Source organism: Triturus cristatus, chromosome 4_1 (assembly GCF_964204655.1).
Source record: "Triturus cristatus chromosome 4_1, aTriCri1.1, whole genome shotgun sequence".
Lineage (NCBI taxonomy): Eukaryota > Metazoa > Chordata > Amphibia > Caudata > Salamandridae > Triturus > Triturus cristatus.
The window spans coordinates 137803404-137810903 of NC_140585.1; the positions used below are offsets into that span (position 1 = coordinate 137803404).

Below are 7500 nucleotides of genomic sequence, written 5' to 3' on the forward strand. Positions count from 1 at the left end.
GAGAATTTTATGAGTACGATATGCTTTTGTTTTCCTTTTTGCATACAAACCTCTTTCCTCATGAGTTTAAAGCTCAATTGTATGCTCTACATAGCTCTGGACGTTTCCAGACGTGGAGTGAAACTGTTTTGAAAGTAGTACAAATTGCTCCTTCCTGCATATGCTAATTTTTCACACTCACATAGGTTGTATAAGTTTTATGAATCCTGGCTTGACCTATTCAAATAGCTGAAAGCCTGTCACCACCTCTAGAAACAAGATTCACACCAATCCAATTCAAATCATTTTTTCCAAAGGAATATGTTCTGGCCGGTCGAAAATGCATCTCACAAAAATAGGCATTTAAAAATATACTTTGCAGTTTCAGAACACTAACATGACTGTGAAGTGTACACAAGTAAAATGGGACAGTTTCAAAGTACCTAATCCCTCATAAACTTCCGAGAGGAAGCATGTAATAAATCTACCTAATTTTCTTGAAAAGAAAGAGGGAGGATTTTTGTTATCACCTCAGATGGGACTCAAACCCACAATCCCTGGCTTAGGAGGCCAGTGCCTTATCCATTAGGCCACTGAGGCACACATGCATAGCTCTTTTCTAGAGGCATTATTTAAATGTATTCTATGGTCAGACACCGGTGTGTGCACACAGGGCATTTCTCACTTCTCTCTATAAGTAAACTTCCCATTTTCATCCTCTTCCATCCCCGACTTTAACGCTCTCTTCTATGCTATAATGGAGACTTTGCAATTTTAGCAAGTGGAGAGAAATTGGAGAACCACTTTCGACTCCACACTTCTTCTTCACTTACTTCTTTTCTCAATATACTGGGCTTAGAAAATGGTATCAAGCCATCCTTATCATCAGTAGGACACGGAAAGAGGCACTAAGTCGCCTAACCAAGTTCAACCACACTCTGCAACTTAACCATTGCACTACAAATTAGGCAACGGGGGCATCAGCAAAGGCAGCCAATGTGCCGATCCTTTATACATTTTGTGTAGTACTTTTCTTACTCAGAGGCAAAATCAGCACTTTAACTGCCCAAATCATACAGATTTTACACATGTAGCACTCTATGCACACATAGGCACACACCTTGCAGTTCTTCTACACACACTTAAGCTAAAAACCCATTCTGTCACGTCAAAATTCTGCAAACCTATTACATATTCAGTGCGTCGGCATAGAAGCACTTTTTAATGCCACTAAAATGCACAAGTAGTTAGACTGAAGATGCAACCTGAATGAGTTTACAGTATGTACTCCACTTTATTAATGATTAGTACTGAGAAAGTGAGGACTACAAGAGTATTGGAAAATACTTTTTCCACTCTGAATGTAAAGCAGATTGTGTGACCATTGGCCAAAAACGACCACGAAGGGACTCGAACCCTCAATCTTCTGATCCGAAGTCAGACGCCTTATCCATTAGGCCACGCGGTCATCCGTCCACCTGAGATGATTTTTATCATGTAGGTGGTATGCATGGATGGAGAACATATTATTGAAAGGTATTCAGGTTTACATCCCATAGTGTTCTTTCAGCTCTTTTCGCTGGAAGCACTTTTTTGGAATCTATATATTGAGAATTTTATGAGTACGATATGCTTTTGTTTTCCTTTTTCCATACAAACCTCTTTCCTCATGAGTTTAAAGCTCATTTGTATGCTCTACATAGCTCTGGACGTTTCCAGACGTGGAGTGAAACTGTTTTGAAAGTAGTACAAATTGCTCCTTCCTGCATATGCTAATTTTTCACACTCACATAGGTTGTATAAGTTTTATGAATCCTGGCTTGACCTATTCAAGTAGCTGAAAGCCTGTCACCACATCTAGAAACAAGATTCACACCAATCCAATTCATATCATTTTTTCCAAAGGAATATGTTCTGGCCGGTCGAAAATGCATCTCACAAAAATAGGCATTTAAAAATCTACTTGGCAGTTTCAGAACACTAACATGACTGTGAAGTGGACACAAGTAAAATGGGACCGTTTCAAAGTACCTAATCCCTCATAAACTTCTGAGAGGAAGCATGTAATAAATCTACCTAATATTCTGGAAAAGAAAGAGGGAGGATTTTTGTTATCACCTCAGATGGGACCAGAACCCACAATCCCTGGCTTAGGAGGCCAGTGCCTTATCCATTAGGCCACTGAGGCACACATGCATAGCTCTTTTCTAGAGGCAATATTTAAATGTATTCTATGGTCAGACACCGGTGTGTGCACACAGGGCATTTCTCACTTCTCTCTATAAGTAAACTTCCCATTTTCATCCTCTTCCATCCCCGACTTTAACGCTCTCTTCTATGCTATAATGGAGACTTTGCAATTTTAGCAAGTGGAGAGAAATTGGAGAACCACTTTCGACTCCAAACTTCTTCTTCACTTACTTCTTTTCTCAATATACTGGGCTTAGAAAATGGTATCAAGCCATCCTTATCATCAGTAGGACACGGAAAGAGGCACTAAGTCGCCTAACCAAGTTCAACCACACTCTGCAACTTAACCATTGCACTACAAATTAGGCAACGGGGGCATCAGCAAAGGCAGCCAATGTGCCGATCCTTTATACATTTTGTGTAGTACTTTTCTTACTCAGAGGCAAAATCAGCACTTTAACTGCCCAAATCATACAGATTTTACACATGTAGCACTCTATGCACACATAGGCACACACCTTGCAGTTCTTCTACACACACTTAAGCTAAAAACCCATTCTGTCACGTCAAAATTCTGCAAACCTATTACATATTCAGTGCGTCGGCATAGAAGCACTTTTTAATGCCACTAAAATGCACAAGTAGTTAGACTGAAGATGCAACCTGAATGAGTTTACAGTATGTACTCCACTTTATTAATGATTAGTACTGAGAAAGTGAGGACTACAAGAGTATTGGAAAATACTTTTTCCACTCTGAATGTAAAGCAGATTGTGTGACCATTGGCCAAAAACGACCACGAAGGGACTCGAACCCTCAATCTTCTGATCCGAAGTCAGACCACTTATCCATTAGGCCACGCGGTCATCCGTCCACCTGACATGATTTTTATCATGTAGGTGGTATGCATGGATGGAGAACATATTATTGAAAGGTATTCAGGTTTACATCCCATAGTGTTCTTTCAGCTCTTTTCGCTGGAAGCACTTTTTTGGAATCTATATATTGAGAATTTTATGAGTACGATATGCTTTTGTTTTCCTTTTTCCATACAAACCTCTTTCCTCATGAGTTTAAAGCTCATTTGTATGCTCTACATAGCTCTGGACGTTTCCAGACGTGGAGTGAAACTGTTTTGAAAGTAGTACAAATTGCTCCTTCCTGCATATGCTAATTTTTCACACTCACATAGGTTGTATAAGTTTTATGAATCCTGGCTTGACCTATTCAAGTAGCTGAAAGCCTGTCACCACATCTAGAAACAAGATTCACACCAATCCAATTCATATCATTTTTTCCAAAGGAATATGTTCTGGCCGGTCGAAAATGCATCTCACAAAAATAGGCATTTAAAAATCTACTTGGCAGTTTCAGAACACTAACATGACTGTGAAGTGGACACAAGTAAAATGGGACCGTTTCAAAGTACCTAATCCCTCATAAACTTCTGAGAGGAAGCATGTAATAAATCTACCTAATATTCTGGAAAAGAAAGAGGGAGGATTTTTGTTATCACCTCAGATGGGACCAGAACCCACAATCCCTGGCTTAGGAGGCCAGTGCCTTATCCATTAGGCCACTGAGGCACACATGCATAGCTCTTTTCTAGAGGCATTATTTAAATGTATTCTATGGTCAGACACCGGTGTGTGCACACAGGGCATTTCTCACTTCTCTCTATAAGTAAACTTCCCATTTTCATCCTCTTCCATCCCCGACTTTAACGCTCTCTTCTATGCTATAATGGAGACTTTGCAATTTTAGCAAGTGGAGAGAAATTGGAGAACCACTTTCGACTCCAAACTTCTTCTTCACTTACTTCTTTTCTCAATATACTGGGCTTAGAAAATGGTATCAAGCCATCCTTATCATCAGTAGGACACGGAAAGAGGCACTAAGTCGCCTAACCAAGTTCAACCACACTCTGCAACTTAACCATTGCACTACAAATTAGGCAACGGGGGCATCAGCAAAGGCAGCCAATGTGCCGATCCTTTATACATTTTGTGTAGTACTTTTCTTACTCAGAGGCAAAATCAGCACTTTAACTGCCCAAATCATACAGATTTTACACATGTAGCACTCTATGCACACATAGGCACACACCTTGCAGTTCTTCTACACACACTTAAGCTAAAAACCCATTCTGTCACGTCAAAATTCTGCAAACCTATTACATATTCAGTGCGTCGGCATAGAAGCACTTTTTAATGCCACTAAAATGCACAAGTAGTTAGACTGAAGATGCAACCTGAATGAGTTTACAGTATGTACTCCACTTTATTAATGATTAGTACTGAGAAAGTGAGGACTACAAGAGTATTGGAAAATACTTTTTCCACTCTGAATGTAAAGCAGATTGTGTGACCATTGGCCAAAAACGACCACGAAGGGACTCGAACCCTCAATCTTCTGATCCGAAGTCAGACCACTTATCCATTAGGCCACGCGGTCATCCGTCCACCTGACATGATTTTTATCATGTAGGTGGTATGCATGGATGGAGAACATATTATTGAAAGGTATTCAGGTTTACATCCCATAGTGTTCTTTCAGCTCTTTTCGCTGGAAGCACTTTTTTGGAATCTATATATTGAGAATTTTATGAGTACGATATGCTTTTGTTTTCCTTTTTCCATACAAACCTCTTTCCTCATGAGTTTAAAGCTCATTTGTATGCTCTACATAGCTCTGGACGTTTCCAGACGTGGAGTGAAACTGTTTTGAAAGTAGTACAAATTGCTCCTTCCTGCATATGCTAATTTTTCACACTCACATAGGTTGTATAAGTTTTATGAATCCTGGCTTGACCTATTCAAGTAGCTGAAAGCCTGTCACCACCTCTAGAAACAAGATTCACACCAATCCAATTCATATCATTTTTTCCAAAGGAATATGTTCTGGCCGGTCGAAAATGCATCTCACAAAAATAGGCATTTAAAAATCTACTTGGCAGTTTCAGAACACTAACATGACTGTGAAGTGTACACAAGTAAAATGGGACCGTTTCAAAGTACCTAATCCCTCATAAACTTCTGAGAGGAAGCATGTAATAAATCTACCTAATTTTCTGGAAAGAAAGAGGGTGGATTTTTGTTATCACCTCAGATGGGACTTGAACCCACAATACCTGGCTTAGGAGGCCAGTGCCTTATCCATTAGGCCACTGAGGCACACATACATAGCTCTTTTCTAGAGGCAATATTTAAATGTATTCTATGGTCAGACAGCGGTGTGTGAACACTTGGCATTTCTCACTTCTCTCTATAAGTAAACTTCCCATTTTCATCCTCTTCCATCCCCGACTTTAACGCTCTCTTCTATGCTATAATGGAGACTTTGCAATTTTAGCAAGTGGAGAGAAATTGGAGAACCACTTTCGACTCAACACTTCTTCTTCACTTACTTCTTTTCTCAATATACTGGGCTTAGAAAATGGTATCAAGCCATCCTTATCATCAGTAGGACACGGAAAGAGGCACCAAGTCTCCTAACCAAGTTCAACCACACTCTGCAACTTAACCATTGCACTACAAATTAGGCAACGGGGGCATCAGCAAAGGCAGCCAATGTGCCGATCCTTTATACATTTTGTGTGGTACTTTTCTTACTCGGAGGCAAAATCAGCACTTTAACTGCCCAAATCATACAGATTTTACACATGTAGCACTCTATGCACACATAGGCACACACCTTGCAGTTCTTCTACACACACTTAAGCTAAAAACCCATTCTGTCACGTCAAAATTCTGCAAACCTATTAAATATTCAGTGCGTCGGCATAGAAGCACTTTTTAATGCCACTAAAATGCACAAGTAGTTAGACTGAAGATGCAACCTGAATGAGTTTACAGTATGTACTCCACTTTATTAATGATTAGTAATGAGAAAGTGAGGACTACAAGAGTATTGGAAAAGACATTTCCACTCTGAATGTAAAGCAGATTGTGTGACCATTGGCCAAAAACGACCACGAAGGGACTCGAACCCTCAATCCTCTGATCCGAAGTCAGACGCCTTATCCATTAGGCCACGCGGTCATCCTTCCACCTGAGATGATTTTTATCATGTAGGTGGTATGCATGGATGGAGAACATATTATTGAAAGGTATTCAGGTTTACATCCCATAGTGTTCTTTCAGCTCTTTTCGCTGGAAGCACTTTTTTGGAATCTATATAGTGAGAATTTTATGAGTACGATATGCTTTTGTTTTCCTTTTTCCATACAAACCTCTTTCCTCATGAGTTTAAAGCTCATTTGTATTCTCTACATAGCTCTGGAAGTTTCCAGACGTGGAGTGAAACTGTTTTGAAAGTAGGACAAATTGCTCCTTCCTGCATATGCTAATTTTTCACACTCACATAGGTTGTATACGTTTTATGTATCCTGGCTTGACCTATTCAAGTAGCTGAAAGCCTGTCACCACCTCTAGAAACAAGATTCACACCAATCCAATTCAAATCATTTTTTCCAAAGGAATATGTTCTGGCCGGTCGAAAATGCATCTCACAAAAATAGGCATTTAAAAATATACTTTGCAGTTTCAGAACACTAACATGACTGTGAAGTGTACACAAGTAAAATGGGACTGTTTCAAAGTAACTAATCCCTCATAAACTTCTGAGAGGAAGCATGTTTTAAATCTACCTAATTTTCTGGAAAAGAAAGAGGGAGGATTTTTGTTATCACCTCAGATGGGACTTGAACCCACAATCCCTGGCTTAGGTGGCAAGTGTCTTATCCATCAGGCCACTGAGGCACACATGCATAGCTCTTTTCTAGAGGCATTATTTAAATGTATTCTATGGTCAGACAACGGTGTGTGCACACAGGGCATTTCTCACTTCTCTCTATAAGTAAACTTCCCATTTTCATCCTCTTCCATCCCCGACTTTAACGCTCTCTTCTATGCTATAATGGAGACTTTGCAATTTTAGCAAGTGGAGAGAAATTGGAGAACCACTTTCGACTCCACACTTCTTCTTCACTTACTTCTTTTCTCAATATACTGGGCTTAGAAAATGGTATCAAGCCATCCTTATCATCAGTAGGACACGGAAAGTGGCACTAAGTCTCCTAACCAAGTTCAACCACACTCTGAAACTTAACCATTGCACTACAAATTAGGCAACGGGGGCATCAGCAAAGGCAGCCAATGTGCCGATCCTTTATACATTTTGTGTAGTACTTTTCTTACTCGGAGGCAAAATCAGCACTTTAACTGCCCAAATCATATAGATTTTACACATGTACCACTCTATGCACACATAGGCACACACCTTGCAGTTCTTCTACACACACTTAAGCTAAAAACCCATTCTGTCATGTCA

The 7500-nt window shown here is 39.9% G+C and overlaps 3 non-coding genes across 3 annotated transcripts; all 3 read right to left on the reverse strand.

The window, feature by feature from the left end:
• Nucleotides 1-1374: 1374 nt before the first annotated feature.
• On the reverse strand, nt 1375-1447 carry TRNAR-UCG (transfer RNA arginine (anticodon UCG)). Its single transcript has one exon. It is a non-coding gene; the product is annotated as a tRNA-Arg (tRNA).
• A 3822-nt stretch (nt 1448-5269) lies between these two features.
• On the reverse strand, nt 5270-5342 carry TRNAR-CCU (transfer RNA arginine (anticodon CCU)). The gene has a single exon. It is a non-coding gene; the product is annotated as a tRNA-Arg (tRNA).
• A 794-nt stretch (nt 5343-6136) lies between these two features.
• On the reverse strand, nt 6137-6209 carry TRNAR-UCG (transfer RNA arginine (anticodon UCG)). Its single transcript has one exon. It is a non-coding gene; the product is annotated as a tRNA-Arg (tRNA).
• Nucleotides 6210-7500: the final 1291 nt, after the last annotated feature.